We start from the raw sequence: 18,465 nt of genomic DNA, 5'->3' as shown, positions 1-18,465 counted from the left end.
TGGCCCGATGGTGCTTTATGCAATTCTTGCAAGAGACATCATTTTTTACTCAAGTGTTTGTTTTGGGTTATTTTTTTATTTTTTGTATTTTTTTCAAGATCTACACGTTTGGCATTCTAATATGCACATTTGTTAAGTGTAACACTTGAAAAAAATACAAAAATGCAAACATGCCTCATGTTTAAGACATGTTTTGGTATGTTTTCAAGTTTTAAATTTCCCAAATGTGCATATGATCATGCCAAAGTATGGTATCTTTTTATTTAAGATACATTTTGGTAACCTTCAAACTTATTTCAGAAACTAATGAGTTGTCATATAGTATAATAAGTTATTATATAGTTTAGGGTAAATACTCATTTGGTACCGTGTATTTTATCGAAATACACACTTGGTACCCTATGTTTATAATAATGATCATTTGGTACCGATGAACTGCAAATAGAAGGTACCAAATGATCATTATTATAAACACAAGGTACCAAGTGTATATTTCGATAAAACATAAGGTACCAAATGAGTATTTACTCTATAGTTTATTAATAAAAATTAATTTAGTGTACTACACGGTAACTTTTAATAGACTTTTTTAATCACTCATGTAATTTACATGTCTTATTATTTAAGATGCTTTTACGTTACCTTCAAATCTATTTTAGAAACTAATTAGTTATCATATACTATAAAAAGCTACTCCTATAATTCTAAGTTACCATGAATAACTAATTAGAAAATGATGATGTTTAGTATAATGCATAGTTACTTTTAAAAACTACATTTCGTTGTTTTTAAAATCATTTAAGATATTAATTGGTTACCTTTTGATATATGATTAAATTTTTTGGTATGCCACAAATTTAAAGCAACCAACAAACTTAGTGAGTTACCCAAAAGAATTTTCTTATGTTCTATTTAAAAGTCACCAAACAATATCCTAAAATAGCTTTAAAGTTGGTTTGAATACAAATTTTGGTATATTAAATTTGTTTAAGTTTAAATTTAGTTACTTTTTGGTTAAAAAAAATATAAAAAAGAAACTAAAAGGTTGATTTTTATTCTGATCATCTTCTCTAGCGACGGTGGAAAAATATATGCTTCCCACATATCAAAATGATCACCTTGAAGAGTAGGTTGCGATGGTACCACTCTTGAGCCCAACGACTAGCGATGTGGTCGAAAAAGTTTTTTGAAGTTAAGGAGAAGAGAGAGACATAAAGAAACATAAAAAAAAAACAAGAAAACGGTTGAGAGAGGGAGAGAGATTTGACAAAAGACAAAGTAGTAACAATATTTTTTTCTTTTAAAATGTTATATTATTTAATTAAAACAGTATATACAAAATAGTAAAAATGTAAATTAAATAAGTAACTGTATTTTTGTAATTAAGTTAGAAAAAACGTTGCCACATGTAAAATTTCCTTTTTTTTATAATCATATATATTGTTGTTATTTAGAGCACCTGCAAATTTTTCAGGAAATTCTTAATAATATATAGTGTCGAAAACAATATTCAAATATTTTGCTGCACGTGTGACTGTTTTATTTTATGCTCATGAAAAGTAGCACGTTTGAACTCGATTTTCGGTATTGAAATTATTCATAATTTTTTGAAAATTTGCAGAATGCTCTAAATTACTAGAATGTACACGATTATAAAAAAAAATTGTGCAGAAAATCATCTAAATACTGAAAATAGAAGGGGGTGCACCAGTACATCCAAAAGTAGGGTTGTACCGGAGAAGCACCCCAAAATTTAAACAAAAATATAGAACCATACAGAAAATATGAAATTGTTGTTCTTTATTCTAAATTTTAAAAAAAATATTATAAGAATAACCAGTTACAGCTTTTACAAGTTTTAGAGTGCATGGTAAGCGCCCTTACTAATATTTTAAAAAAGACATCAGAGTAACTCGTAACCAATTTTTTTTAGTTTTAGATTTTGTGGTAATTTGTTACTAATATTTGCAATAGTACAACATAAATTGGTTAGTAAGAAAATGGGACCATTATCCATTACTTTACAAAATATATATATATATATATATATATCTAACAAATCAACAACAAAACTTAAAAGACTACTTTACAATATATATATATATATATATCTCTAAAAGATCAACAACAAAACCTAAAAGACCCATAAAAAATAAAGAAGAAGAAGAAGAAATCGTGAAATCGTGATCTTCCATTGATCATGGTAGTCGAGTTTCATCCACAAAATTTAATAAAAAAAAAAAGATGGTGATAGTAATGGTGACAAAGAAGAAGTCACAATCTCTCCATTAATTGTGGTGTTTGACACTCTACAACAAATCAAGAAAAAGCGTCAATACCAGTGGAGCTCTTTTATTTTACTTTTATTTCTTTAAATAAATATTTTTAGTTACAGTTTTTATTCTTTACATTTTGTAATAGTTAAGTCCCAGAGGTTAATTTTTGTATCCATTAGGTCCCCAATCTTACCAAATCGCATCAATTACGTCCTAAAAGATTATTTTTTTTTATGAGTAATTGGTGGCGAAAATATCAAAGTTTTTCGTTTTGTAACACTTAAATACCTAAGTTTTTTTTACGACATAAATACCTTCTATCACATTTTATTGGCAGTCGTAGGTACCTGGCTGTTAAATGTCAAGTAGACGCACACATGTCAGTCTTTGATTAGTCCATATCATTTATTGTTTATCTATAAATTCATTTAAATATTAAAAAATCAATTTTAAATAATTCACAATAAAAATTAAAAAATATATAATAATTTTAATACAAAATTTATCTAAATATTAAAATTAAACCTTAAAATAAAATAAAATAATTTTTTTAAGAATAAAATCTAATTTGATTATTAAAAATTAAAGTAAACAAATATCAAATGTCGGAAATGAAAAGACAAAAAAAAAAAAGATTGACTAATCGATCTGGGCCTTCATCGTTCTTCTTCTTCACCATTCTTCATTTTTTGTTTGTTTGCTGGGCTAAGAAGGGTTGGAGGAGGAATTATGCTTGGATATGGGTTTACAAAAAGAATGCTTGAATCTAGCTTCGACGAGAGAGCTTCAGATCTCAACGACAAAGGATCTAATAAATGGGCATTGTTCTCAGCAACGGAGAAGATGGGAGTAGGCTGGTTCTAATGTGGATGCTCGACGTATGGGGACTAACCTTGAAAAATGTTTGTTTCTTTTCTTGCAACTTCCCAGCGACGGGGCCAAATACTTGATGGACCTAAAATGGGTATGTTTTAAATATATAAATTGCAAGCGGACGAATCGTATATATAGTATAGAGTTTGTGTAAGCAAGGATGTTGAACCAAAATGAGTTGTCTAAAATAAAAAAAAATTACTTTAAACAAAAATTAAATAAATTATAACCTAGCTCCAAAAATTGATCAGATTTAATATCAAGAAAATAAAATAAAAGATTGAAAATAAAGCTATTTAAGAGAAGAAAAATAAACCAATTATGATTTGTAAATAAGTTGTAAAAGAAAGATTATTAAGATACTAGAATCCACAAAATGTAAGTTTAATAATATTTATTAGTATATTGATTCACAAGTTTTAGTGATAGTTATCAAACTATTATTTTCCAATTAGATTTATAATTTAAGCACAAATTATTTTTAAAAAGAAAGAATTTTTCTTCATTTTTCAAAAAAATATAATTTCAAAGTATTTAATGTGAATCAACCTAGTGAAAAAAAATCAAATAACATTATTTATAAGGCAAACCATAATATTTTTGTTCTAAGCATTGGATGTGTACAATTTAATGACACATCTTACACAAAGAATATTATGTTTTGCAAAATGAAGAACAAAGTATAATATTATCTAACAATCCAAAATACAAGCAGTTGCCTTTCAGGTCAAGGATCTTGTCCTCGGGACCTAGAAGGCTAGCCAGGTGTCACTCAATGCAGGTTTGCAATGTCAGAGGATCGTCTAACAACCTTTTTGGCGATCCGTCCACAGCGTTGTCAATTGTACAACTCGACAATTCGCACTCCCACTACGCCGCCTACAAGGAAATACGCACAGCACGCCCTGACAGTGCTAGGGGCATGTTCCCCATAAAGTAGGTAACTTTATGCAGTGGGCCCCGCGTATATCACCTGGGCCATGGTCTTCAATTAATGCAACCCAATGCATTAAAGCGGTGTTAATACCCCAATAACGCGGAGAATTTGTATTAATTACAGATAATTAGCATTAATGACCCAACCTCTATAAATAAGGCTAGGAGTCTCATTGTAAGGGGTGGGGAATTTTCAGAGAAAGATAACCTTATACCCAGATCAATATAAACGCTCCCTGAGAAAACTCCATTGGAGCTTGCCCTAACAAGCTCCAATCTCCTTAATACCAGAGACTCGTGGACTAGGGCTCTTTTATAGCCTGAACCACGTAAAAAAATGTTGTGTTCTTATTGTTTATTTATTTAATATCTCATCTTTAGGTTGATAGCAAAAAAGACAATCAACATTTTGGTGCTTTCATTGAGAGCTTGAAGAAAGCATTCAGAACATTTACAGCCATGGTAACCACTCAAAGAAATGTCACAGACGACGTAGTCCCTCCTATTGGAGTTGAAGGAGGGGAAACTAGTCGACAGTCACGTCAGGACATGCCTGAGATGGTGGAGGATTATGACAAAGACACTGAGTACGACGACGAAGATGACCGTGGCGACTAGGCATATTATGAGGAAGAATACCCTCAGCCCATGGATGCAGAGGAGACACTAGAAGTGGTGGTGCTCCGTGAACAGATGGCCACCCAGCAGCAAAAGATTGATGCCCAAGAAGGTAACATCGCTGCCCTACAGTAGATGGTACTTGCCATGAAGGCCACTTTTGTAGCCCAAGGGATATGAGTGGACCCCAATGGTAATGTACCAGCTGGGCACCCAACGGGCGTGCCACCTGCGCACCCTGTTGGAGTGACACCTGTCAATATAGCCGAAGTGCCCACCGAGCACCGGACTGAAGAGGCACGAGATCCGCCAGTTGGAGTGCCCACCAAGCATCAGTTGGAGTTGGAACCCCAGTTTCGCCACAATACCATGGCAAAGGAAAAGTTGACGATAATCCTGCTCCAAAGAAGAAGAAGGCTCGTCAAGATCCTGAGGGCCACCAGATTCCCAAGCAGGCTAGTAAGGGTAATGGCCCAGGGGCACGAGGACACCGCCAGGTTGTCAGCGCCCATGGAGCTCGGGGCGTTCCACCCTGATGTGCCCATACGGATCATGCGAGGCCTAGAGGTGGTGTCCCCTCGGGACTTCGGCAACCCCATAGGAACAACGGTCTGGGGATTCGCCCAAGGAACGTCTCAATGAACCGAGAACGTGGCATTAGTGTCTCAGTAAATGATGAAAATATCGAGTTCGAGGGAAAAACCGAGGTGGCTCATCCTGAGGATAATAGTGCATTCCGAGGTCAAACTGACCTGCGAGACAACCTTAATGCCCGAAGGTGCAATAATGCCAATGGGCATGAGCCCGCCAGGAAAGGTCTATCAGACCTACGGGATAACATTAACACCCGAAGAAGAGATAACCTGGCGCACAACGACAACCGAGACCGTGACCCACTCTGCGCGAAATTAGAGAGTCTGAAAAGGATCATGCTAAGAATGGCCAGACGGCAAGGTCATGACTCAGACTCGGAAGATGAAGAAGTGGAGCCATGCGCTCCCCACATTATGGAGGCCCCTTTGCCGCATGGCTTCAAGATGTCAACCATACCGCCCTATGATGGTTGCTGGGACCCCACCGACCACCTTTCTAAGTTCAACAAATTGATGTCGGTGCACTGCGTTTCCGATGATGCTAAATGTCACATGTTCCCAATCACTCTAACGGGACCAGCAAATGAGTGGTTCAAGAAGCAACGACCAGGGTCCATTCAATCATGGCATCAACTGTCGTCTGCCTTCCAAAAATAATTCATAGGAGCTCGGAAGGTGAGCTTTGAGGTCAATGCTTTGGCCAACATAAAACAAGGGTCCTTCGAGACCCTCAAGGCTTAAATCAAACACTTTAAAGAGGAAGCAGCGAGAACCAAGAGGGTTGACAATGGCCAGTAATTGATGGCCTTGCAAGCTGGCATCCGTGCGGGGTCCCTGCTTTGGGATGACCTCCAGCAAAGGGGATGTCGATGGCTCAACGACTTCATTCATTGGGCACAAGAGTATATCAGCTGGGAGGATGCCCAGATTGGAGCGTTCAGAGGACCCGACACTTTCCTTGCTCTGACCGTATCTGGCTCCATGGCTTCAGGGATCCAATATTCCCCTTATGCTCCTGTCCAACCAGGCTTGGGGGGAGTCCAGCCTAGCCTGAGCATCCCGCCCATAAGTTTTAGTGCCGTGTCGACTCCTGGGTTCAGCGTGGCCCCGACAGGATACTGAGTGACACCCACTGGATACAGTGCTTTTAAGCCTGCATTCAATGCTAGAGTTTTTGCTCTGTCCCAGTCTGCTACACCCAATCGAACCCCCGCGCGGCAGTAGATGCGGGGGCAAGAGCAAGGGCCAGAAGCTCAAGGGAAGTGGAAACGCACAGGCCGAGTAGGGAACTACCTCTGGTGAGAAGTATGTCTCGCAGTACTCCGAGTATACTGACTTGGTAGACTCCGGAGAGAAAATCTTCGTGGCCACGAAACAACATGTTCACTATCGAAAGCCACAACCCATTTAAAGGGACAGGGAAAGGTGAGATCCAGGCAAGTTTTATCGTTTTCACAACGACATAGGGCACCACACCAATGAGTGCTGCCAGCTCAAGGATGAGATCAAGTTGGGACATCTCCACCAATATGATAAGGGTGGAGCGCGTCAGGCATAACTCCCCGCGGCTTGAGTGCCCGTGCCACCTATTGCTCTACAGGTCCTAACAGTCGCTCTAGTGGCCCTGCAACATCTAGTGGTTCAAGGACCTCCCCCGGTGAATGAGCGAGTAGGAACCATTTTAGGGGGCCCCACCTGGGGGGTACATCCCGAGGCTCGCTAAACAGGTATGTGTGAGCTTTAAATCATGACGATGAGGTGATTGCTTTGGCTCAGTTGCCTGCCCAAATGCCCCAAATGACTAACCAAGTCATAACATTCTCTGAAGACGATGCTCGGAGAGTACACTTCCCACACCATGACCCGTTGGTAATTGAGAGCCGGTAATTGAGAGCCAAGTCTCCAACAAAATGGTGGCGCAGATTCTGGTGGATAACGGGAGTTTGGTGAACATCTTGTTTGAGTTAGCCTTCGAGAAAATAGGGCTAACCACTGCAGATTTATCCTCGTGCGCCTCAACTCTTTACGGATTCTTGGGAGAAGCCCTCATCCCGATGGGGCAGATAAAACTCTCTGTAACACTTGGAGAAGTTCCTCGCTAGGCCTTCAAATACTACACCTTTGCGGTGATAGACTACTCCTCGACGTATAATGCCATCCTGGGACGGCCTGCCCTAGTAGAGTTTGGAGCCGTCACTTCCATCCGCCACCTGTGCATGAAGTTCCCCATGGAGGCGGGGATTGGTACCATTCACAGAGACCAGAAAGAGGCGAGGCAGTGTTACAATGTATCTCTCAAGACCCTTGTGATGGTGGTGGAGGCAGCAGACCTCGAGCAGTCCGAGGTTTTGGAAGTACAAGCAGTCTAGGAGACCGAGCCTAATGAATTGGACCCGAGGATTCAAGAGGAGAGAGTCATTGAACCAATAGAGATGGTGGATGAGATATTTCTTGATACCTCCACCCCTGATAGAAAAATAAAAGTTGGGGGAAGCTTGAAGATGGAAGTCCGAGGAGCATTGGTGAACTTCCTCTGAGAAAACCAAGACGTGTTTGGATGGTCACATTCCGACATGACTGGCATTGATCCAAACATCATCTACCACGTCTTGAATGTCAATCTCATCTTTGCTCCCGTCCAGCAAAAGCAAAGGACATTTTATCAAACTCGGAAAAAGGCTCTCAAGGCCGAGGTAGACAAGATCCTCACCAACAAATTTATCCGAGAAGCCCAATACCCCAGGTGGCTATCTAATCCTGTTCTTATTCCAAAGTGAAATGGCACCTGGAGGACATGCATTGATTTATTGGATCTGAACAAGGCTTGTCCGAAAGACTGCTTCTCGCTCCCCAAGATAGATCAGATGGTCGATGCCACCTCTGGCTATGATCTGTTTTTGTTCATGGACGTATACTCGGACTATAATCAGATATCCATGCATGTTGTGAACCAAGATCATACTAGTTTTTGGACCGATAAGGGTGTCTACTATTACATCGTGATGCCTTTCGGACTAAAGAATGTTGGTGCCACCTACCAGAGACTGGTAAATCGGATGTTCAAGAACCAGCTAGGGTGAAACATGGAAGTTTATGTGGATGACATGCTGGTCAAGTCTAGGACAACTCTCGACCATGTGGGCAACTTGGCAGAGGTTTTCTCGGTGCTTCACCGATTTGGAATGAAATTAAATCCCCAAAAGTGCACATTTGGGGTGGCCTTCAGAAAGTTCCTAGGTTTCATCGTCACTTCTCGAGGAATTGAGGCAAACCCCGAGAAGATCAAGGCCCTAATTGAAATTTCATCTCCTCTGAAGCATAAAGACGTTCAGAGCCTGACAGGAAGGATCGCAACTTTGAGTCGTTTTGTCTCTAAGGCAACAGACAAGTGCATCCCTTTCTTTAATGTGCTCCAAGGAAGTCAAAGATTCGAAAGGTCAAAAGAGTGCGAACAGACATTCCAGCAGCTCAAGACGCACATGGAAAATCCTTCGATTCTGTCCAAGCCCGTAGACGGAAAACCCTTCCTACTCTATTTGGCTGTCTCAAAGAATGCTATCAATGCTGCCTTGGTGCGGGAGGAAGGCCGTGTTCAACACCCCATCTATTAGGTTAGTAAAAGACTACTCGACGCAGATTCTAGGTACCCGTTGATGGAGAAGTTAACTTTTTTTTTTCTAATGGTGGCTTCTCGAAAACTAAGACCCTACTTCCGGGCACATCCAATTAAGGTCCTCACAAACCATCCTCTTAGGCAAGTCCTTCAAAAGCTAGAGTCATTGGGAAGACTTTTGAAATGGTCGGTGGAGTTAAGTCAGTTCGACATCACCTACCATCCGAGGACTGCTATAAAAGGTCAGGCACTGGCCGATTTCATCATCGATTGCATGGGGAATCATGAAAATCCTGAAGGTGTCCCAGTGGTCGGACCAGCCTGGAAGTTGTTTGTGGACAGATCTTCAAACGAAAATGGTGCCAAAGCTAGACTTATTTTGGTTTCCCCCAAGGGGCACAGAGTGAACAGCGCACTATGTTTTGTGTTCAACACCTTCAATAATGAAGCAGAATACGAAGCCTTAATCGCTGGTCTCCGAGTGGCACTTGAGCTCAAAGATGAGGGCCTCGAGATTTTTAGCGATTCTAAACTTGTAGTGAACAAAGCACTCGGGGAGTATCAGGCTCGGGGAACAAAAATGGCAGTGTATCTGGCAAAGGCTCAAGAAATGCTCCAAAACTTCAGAAGAATCACTATTCAGCAGGTGCCGCAAGAGCATAATTCCAATGTTGATGCTCTGGCTAAGTTGGCTACCACCAAAGACGCCGAGTTAATCAATGTGGTCCCCATTGACTACTTGGCTGCTCCATGCATCTCAGCTCATGACGAGGTGGAAGCTATATAACCCCAAGATGGGTGGATGGAGCCAATAGTAAAATAACTTGTCTCCGGGGAGCTGCCTCAAGATAAGAAGGCGGCTCGGAAGCTACTTTATCAGGCACCTTAGTATGTAATCATGAATAGTAAACTATATCAGCGAGGTTATTCCTTGCCTTTGCTCTGATGTGTGTCCAAGCAAGAAGCTAGTCTAATACTCCAAGAGGTACACATGGGCTTTTGCGGGGACCATGCAGGGGGGCAAAGTCTTTCCAAAAAAATCTTGAGGCAAGGATAATTTTGGCCCACCATGAATGGAGATGCGATGGATTTTGTCAAGAAGTGCGACAAGTGCCAAGGCTTTGCTAACATCCCCCGAATACCTCCAAATGAGCTTACGCAGATGACCAACCCATGGCCTTTCGATGTCTGGGGTATCGACCTTATCGGGTCCTTGCCCACAGGAAAGGGAGGGGTGAAGTATGCCTTAGTGGTCATTGATTACTTCACAAAGTGGGTCGAGGCCGAGCCGCTCACAACGATCACCTTTAAAAAGGCCATAGACTTCGTCATTAAAAACATTGTTTGTCGATACAGGCTCCTGAGGAAGATAGTCTCCGACAATGGGTTGCAGTTCAATAATGAAGTATTCACGAACTTCTGTCAATGGCATGGAGTTATCAAGAGCTTCTCCTCCGTGGCCCATCCACATGCAAACGACCAAGTGGAAGCAGTTAAAAAGACGCTCAAGTCCACTTTGAAGAAAAGACTGGAATAGGCAAAATGAGCTTGGCTTGAGGAGTTTCCTAGGGCATTGTGGAGCTATCGCACCACTGCCAGGACTTCCACTGGGCACTCGCCATTCTCCATGGCCTATGGATATAAGGCTATGCTCCTAGTTAAGGCAGCAATCTCCACGCACCGCCGGGATACGTATGACCCGACCACGAATCATGCTTTACTGCGAGAATCCCCGGACCTAGTGGAGGAGCTCTGTGAAGATTCTCAGCTTCAAGTAGCGTTCTACTAGCAGAAGTAGCCAGGTATTTCAACTCTAAAGTTACAGATAGAAAGTTTAGGGTCAGAGATCTGGTGTTACGAAGAGTCTTCTTAGCCACCCGAGACCCCAGTGCAGGAGTGCTGGGACCTAACTGGGAAGGCTCATACCAAGTCGAGAGTGTTGTATGTCTGGGGACATACAAATTGGCTTAGGGAGTTGATTCTCCACGCCTGGAATGTCAAGCATCTTCGTCGGTATTACTAATAGTATGAGCAGGGAACCTTGTTAATTTCTGTAGTATCCCTTATAGCCTTTGGGCACATTTAATGGAAACCATGTATATAAAACAAGGTAAAGAAGAAATTTATTATCTTCTTATACTTCTTAGTTTCCTTTATTCTATTAATACTATGTATAAGAGCACCCGCTCGCTGGCCTGAACAAGTGAACACAGACTAGTCTCCGATCACTTGGGGGCATGAAGTTAGGGCAGCGTCATGACTTTTAGGGAACGACCGAGGAAAATAAGCTTGTCAAGCAGAGTAAGCCTAGTGTCGCCACCCTAAGTATAGAAAAACCAAGGAAACTAATCGAGTCTAGCTTAGGAGACTAAGCTTGTTTCAAGCAGAATAGGGCTTAGCACCTAGAAACTATACAATCTTAGTAGCGCGAGAATAAACTTTTGTTATCTCCCGAGGACTTCGAGCCCGAGGAGCTTTGACCAAGTCCCTTGATCTTAAGATGCGAAAGGGAGGCTGAGTCTAGTATACTCAGTCTAGAGCACATGGGCTATGTCACCTCCTGAGGACTTTGAGCCTGAGGAGCTCTGATCAAGCCCATAGTGTTCAAACGAGCACTAAGTTACTGACTTAAGTGCTAAGACAAACCAGTAGTGGAAGGTTAGACCGGGGAACTAAACTAGTCGACAAGTGTAGTACCCCTAAGGTCAAAACCCTAAACAACTTAAACCTGGGGAAAACCCAGCGTAAAAAGTCCGGTAAAGTGAACTTAGAGATTCGGGTTACCTCTCGAGGATAGCGCGCGCCCGAGGAGTAATAACCAAATCCTAATCTTCGAGATGTGAACGGACGCCCGAATCGCTTGTACTCGGGCATTGACTGAAGTTGCTAGACTTCAAAGTCAATACTTTGTGGGACCCTAATGTTAAAACCTCGGTTAACGTGAATGGACTCAAGGTCACCTCCCGTGGACATCGCGCCCGAGAAGCCCTAACCGAGTCATAGTCCTGACACATTGTTAGGATTCGAGTTAAATACTTGGAGGAATAGACCCTAAAAGTAACCCCTAGTAGCGCTAGTATGGATTAACATCACCTCCCGAGGAATTCGAGCCGGAGGAGTTGTGAGGTGATCTTAAAAGGCGAATGGAAGCCCCGAGATATACACTCGGGGGGCAAAGTTAAGTCCATAACTGACCTTCCAGGTATTGCATACTCGGGGGGCAGACGTTCGGTGTACAAGAACTCCTGAAAGCCTGGAAGTCTTTGGACTATGGGGATACAGGAGGACGACAAGTTAATTTGAGGACTTGAAGCTTGGGAAAACACTAAACGTCTAAAGGTTCGAGCATAATAGGCTGGCTCCATCTCGAGTCGTAGGAATTTGAGGTTGCTGAGGTGTGTTAGATTAATGCTAAATTTTGCGACATAGTAGAGACACTAAACGCTGGAATCACTTTTAAAATGATTTGAGTTCTTGTTCTCATGGCAGTCATGTTACATTGAATGTACAGAACCAAATCAAATATTTAAAATAGTTTAATTTCTTATTCTCGCGGTAGTCATGTTACGTTGAATTTACAGAACCAAATCAAATATTTAAAATGGTTTGAGTTCTTGTTCTCGTGGCAGTCATTTTACGTTGAATTTATAGAACCAAATTAAATATTTAAAACAATTTGAGTTCTTGTTCTCATGGTAGTCATGTTACGTTGAATTTATAAAACCAAGTCAAGGGATTAAATTAGTTTGAGTGCTTATTCTTGTGGCGGCTAGGTTACGTTGAATTTAGAGAACCAAACCAAGTAAAACATTACTTAGGGTTCTTGTTCTCATGAATGTAATGTTACGAAGAACTAAAAGAATCAAAGGAGTTTAAAAGTAATGCAGGTTGTCATTACATTAAATAGTTACAACTATGCTTGGGGGCTCGAGCGTTGTTTGTCTATACCCCAATAAACTACGACACGCTGGCCTACTTAGTTTAAAAAGAAGAAAATTCTAAACAGGACAAAGTTACTGGGGCCCTTGGCTTGGGGGCACCTCTGTCACTAGCTCGATCACCGGGTCAACTTCGGGGACACGACCCGCCGCTGAGGCCTCTTTCTCCTGAGCTACTCGAGCAGTCTCCGCCTCAAGACATGCCTCAAACTTTGTCTTCATATCAGGGTCCTCTGTGAACGAGAGATCCATGTCTCTATTGATCTACCATGCCACGAAGAGCATATCCTCGCCCATCACATCGAGGTCTTTTGCCAGTTCTTTGGCGGTTCTCCTCGTTTTCTCTAGCTCATCGGCACGGGCTAGAGACTCTGCCCAGCTCAACCGGAGCTCTTCGCGGACTTTGGACAGCTCCTCCTCCACGGTCCGGGTGCGGCCTGCAACATCTTTCTGTAACTTGGAGGATGTTTCCTCTAGAGCAGACAACTTTGATTGCTCATTGGTCAGTAGGTCCTCCACCTCACAGACACGGGCCCTCGTGTCCTCCACTTCTTTCTGGAGCTGCGAATTTTCCTCCAAGGGGACTGTGGTCTCCTGGAGCTAAGCAAGTTCTACCTGGGCCTGGGCCAGCCCTTCTCGAGTTTTCTTCAAGTCAAGGGACTGCGTCAGCACAAGGTCCCCGAGCCATTGATTGAGGGTTGCAGTCTATAAAATAAGAATATCAATTCAGCCAAAAAGATAGAAATACACACTGAACTTAGGAAGAAATTAGGAGACTTACCCTCAAGGAAGAGTGACGGCTGGTGGCCACCAGTGCGACTTCGGTTTCGCTGCCACAACGGGCGAAGCTGCTGGCAGGCATTTCTCATAGGGACGTCGCTATTCCTGACATGAGCTCCATGCCAAGCGGTATGGCCCTATCTCCTATTCTCCCTGCTAGGAGAGGTTCTAGCTATTCGTGGCGAGGCGAGACAACAGGTTCCTTTGGCCAGTCCTCACGCAGATATTCGGCTAGGAGTTAGGAGTCCTTATTGCCCTCCTTGATGCAGGTGTTGTAGTACTCGACGATTTCCCTGTGCAATTCCAAGTCATCTCCTTTGTAGTGCTCTGGGAAGATAACCAACTGAGGCACCCTGGCTTGGGGTGAGTTGGGAGGGAGTTCCTTACCCTTCCTGGAGAATCCCTCGTCTCAGGGGGAGGAGGCCTTAAGGTCAATGACCTCATCAGCAGCAACTGCTCTCGGGGCATAGACCGGTTGGGCTGTCGTAGAGGATTCTTGGGCAATTAATGTGGATGTGGGCACTGCTATTGGAGTTGTCGAGGCGTCTGTCTCAGAAGGCCCCGACACCCTTTGACGTTTCGATCGAACTAGATCAGAGAGACCCATACTTTCTGCACAAAGGATACAAACTGGTTAGTCTCCAGAAAAGAAAGAGAAACCACAACAAATAAAAATGTGAGACCAAGTATAAAACTCCTCGGGAGCCCCACCACGATCAGGCTCCTCGGAGTGGAGGACAGAATAAGCGAATTCGCATATGAGTTGACCCATCTCCTACGTTGGATTGGTCTCGTACTGACAAAATCAAGAAGCATGCATGGTCATTGTCTCGTCAAGAGGCACGAAGCCTTGAGGGTGCCTCTTCCTCCCCGGTTTGTGGAGAAACACGTCGATGAGGTCCTGGTAGTCTTGATACTCCTTCTCGAACCAATGACACCCCGAGACTTGGCCGCATTCAAGAAGGGAGGGAGAAAAGGATGAATGTTTGAGACTAGTTCCCTCCCTTACACGCCTAGCATAATGAAGTATGATCAAAGATTTACCTTGAGGCATGGAAGACGACTCGATCCCCGCCTTGAGCTCCTCGTCTTCCTTCGCCTGCAAGACTGCCTTGATGGCGAGGACGTTCTCCACATGCTCCTCGCGAAGGCGATATGTGTATTGATGCTGCGCCTTGGCTTCCATATACTCCGTATGTAACCTTGCCATATTTCAAGATTGCTTCAAATCCTGGAATTTGGTTAGGACCACCGGATTTACGCTCTGTTCTGCCTGTAACAGCCCATACTATCAGAGATGGGCATCGATGATGAGGAAGGGGAGCTCTAGCTCCTCGTTGCGAATGGACTCCATTGCCCAAAGCCTTTCGTCAAAAGAGTCAACGAAAGGAGTGCGGCGATATAGACTTGATTAAGACGACACAGATAGGGATACACCGCGAGCTAAATATTATCATGCTAACTTACGCGAGGACAAATGTACTTATCAACTATAGCGAAGTCCAGGAGTAGAGTATGATTGGTCCTCGTCGGGAACCCATCTGCCCAAAAAAATTGGTCCTTGTAGGCTCGAGAGTGATTCTCGTTGCTGCTCGGGGCTTTGTAGCCTCTCCCTGAGATCGTGTGCTTCATCAGGATATCATATCCCCCTTTGTCCCTGTAACGACCCAAAATTGCTAATAAGGCTTAAGGGCCTTGATTAGTGTGCCGGGAGGGCATAATTGGTATATATGTGAATATATAATCAAATGCATGTTTATGAGTATTAAATATGCATGTGGGCCCTGTTTAGCTTATAAGGGCATATTTGTAATTTTGGCTCGTTGAGGGCATAAATGTAATTATATGTGATAAATTGTTGAGACCACATTATAATGTGGATATATTTGCAGCATATGGCTCGAGACGGTCCTAGTGAACGGATTGGAAAAATAGTCACGACGAGGATTTATACCGGCTCGGGGGAGCCTGGGGGTATTTTCGAGAATTTAGAAAATATATTGAGGATTATTAGACATTGGATAGATAATCGGTAATTAATTGGGTGACAAGATTACTTGGTGGATATTAGGAACACTCGAGGAATTAACGGTTTTGAGAACAAATGACTATTTTGACCTTTAGATTAATTAAAGGATTAATTAGTATGTGGAGGGGAAAATGAGTCTTTTGCTTATTAGAGGATATATTCAGGCTTTTTAGAATATAATAGAAAGCGAAAGAATAATTCAAAGGAAGAAAGAAAAAATCTCAGCTCACTTTCTTTTTCTCTCTCACGATTTGCTCTCTCTCTCTCTTGGTGACTGAATTTTGGAGCTGTTGAAGGAAGTTAAGACTTGAGAGCTAAGGAAGAAGGAAAGGCAGAAGCTTAGGCTTGTAATTTGAGTCTTAGAAGGAAAGCTCGAGGGGATTCAAGTTGGGAATTGGAGCTGGAAAACTGAGGAGAAAGTCAGTCATAATTGAGGTAAATTATGAACTTTCATCTCTGAGTTTTGTTAGGCTTGTGCTAGGAATTCTGGTTGGCTTGTATGTGAGTTTGGTAGTTAGCTTTGAGTGTATTAAACTGTTGGTTTGGGTTCTTTGATGATGATTACTGCTTGATAAATTGGGATGGTGACCTTGGTGAAATTTCTATGGCTTTGGTGACTAAACTGTGTGATTCAATCTTAAATTCGTAGCTGATTTGGGGTTGAATTGAAGAGAATTGTTGGGTAAATTATGGGTTAGTTCTTGGTGTTCTTGGCTGGGAAGAATATAGTGAAAACCCAGATTTTCTGGGTTCGAAGGGGGCGCACCATGACCCAGCCTAGGGGGCGCCGCGACACGTGTGGCCATTTTGGGGGCGCGCCGCGACTCACTAGGCCAATTTGCGCTCGCCTCCCCTTTTGGCTGGGGTGCTTGCTCTCTGACTTGGGGCCAAGTCGTGACCCACTAAGCCAAGTCGTAACCCACCTTGAGATTTTAGCCTTTGAATTATTTCTAGAATTGGCAAGGCTCGGGGGGTTCGAACCTTGGCGCTCGGGATAATTTCTACTACCCGGTTTAGTAGAAATGGAGGTCTCGGAGGCTAGTTTTCATCTCCTAAGTATTTTATTTCAATTAGAAGTTGATAGTTACCCATTGGCCTTCGTGACTAGGTTTATCGCCAAGGCTCAGGATTGAGGATTGTGCTCGAGACCGCTCTATTATCTCCGCTCGGAATTCAAGGTAAGAAAACTACACCCTTTGCGTGGTTGTGTTGGGCCTGAGATTCCCTATATTTGAATACAAATGTTGTATGATTATAATATGCCATGTGAGCATGTAATAAGCGACCTAAGAGAGCTGGGGCTGATACTTTGCGCACAGAACGCGACTCGGCCATTGAGAGCTGGGGTCAGCTAGATAAACACTGGGATCGACCTAAGCGAGCCGAAGTCAGTGTGTTAAATAGAGGGTGCAACCTAAGGACGTCGACCCTGGGTATTGTATGATGATTGTGATAAATTGTCCAATATGAATGTGTTTACTGTTGTTAATCTGATGCTTAAGGCTTGTTGAATACTTGGATGATAGATTGATGATTCCTTGATTGTTGTCACTAATTATGTGTCTGTTATGGCCTGCTAAATATTTGGTTAATGTCTTATGAATTATTTGATTATCTTTATGGTTTAAGCTATGATATTATAGTTTTCTTGCTGTGCAGGTAAAGGCAAGGGTATGATGGTTCAACCATGAGTTGGAGAGCTCTGGGGGTTTGGTGTACATTGTCAGCTGCTCGTCCACCACGGTCGAGGGATTGTACAGGGAAAGAAACCTAAAATGTGTATTTTTCCATTAGGGCGGCCTTGATTGTATGTAACTTTTAGAATTTTGTAAATATATTTTTTAAACCCTGTTGACGGTGAGAACTCGTCAACCAAGTTAAGTTAGACAAATATAAATGTAGAGATTATCAAAAGAAAAGATTATCAAAAGAAAAACTTCAAAGATCTAATTGGAAACTCAAAGAACACTTGCAGAAAGGAAATGGTGAACTGAATTTGTATTTCTTATGGTGTAATGCTACAGTGTTTTTTCCAACCCCCCTCCAAGTGGAAGTAGGATTACTTTTATAGTGGGCTCTAATGGCCCCTGATACATGGTGGTCCAGGGGACCAGATAGTACATGGGTACACTAATAGGAGAGTGGTTTCAGGGGTAGTGGTGTCGACTCTAGTACATGGTCAGAATCCATGGGGATGTCTCCACTACTTATTGAATACACGTGTCAGAGGTTGTCTAGTGTGGACTGTAATAAGTACTTTGCTTGTACGGCCACTACTTGTCTGACATGAGCTTAGTGTCCGTACTTCTTCTAACTTGGTGTGAATCACTGCGAGGCACCTCCAACGCACCCTTATTGGTGCGTTGGGGAGAACCATGATTTTACCTCTTGTTGGACTCACAGTAATAGCGGTGTCCAGTAAGTGGTGCTAATCTTAAGGGGCGAGATAGAACCCCTCTTGTGAGGCCAATTTTGGGGAGGTGACCCCTAGTGGTGCGGATGAGGCCTGGTGGGATTGAGTGTACTAAGAGGAGGCGTGATGCAAGCCTCTGCGAGATGCCTCCATCGAGGCGTGGCTAGGAGGGTATGAGGCCCTCGCGAGACACCCCTCGCGAGGTTGCTGGGCACGCCGAGACGTGCCGTGCGAGACGCCCTCAGCGAGGTGTGGTCTGGGGTGCGAGGCCCCCGCGAGACACCCCTTGAGAGGCTGCTGGGCACATCGAGACGTGGCGTGCGAGATGCCCTCAGCAAGGCGTGGCCTGGGGTGCGAGGCCCCCGCGAGACGCCCCTTGCGAGGCTGCTGGCCGCT

This window comes from Humulus lupulus, chromosome 2, assembly GCF_963169125.1.
Source record: "Humulus lupulus chromosome 2, drHumLupu1.1, whole genome shotgun sequence".
Taxonomy (NCBI): domain Eukaryota; kingdom Viridiplantae; phylum Streptophyta; class Magnoliopsida; order Rosales; family Cannabaceae; genus Humulus; species Humulus lupulus.
The sequence above is the reverse complement of the archived record's forward strand: the minus strand, read 5'-3'. Positions refer to the sequence as shown.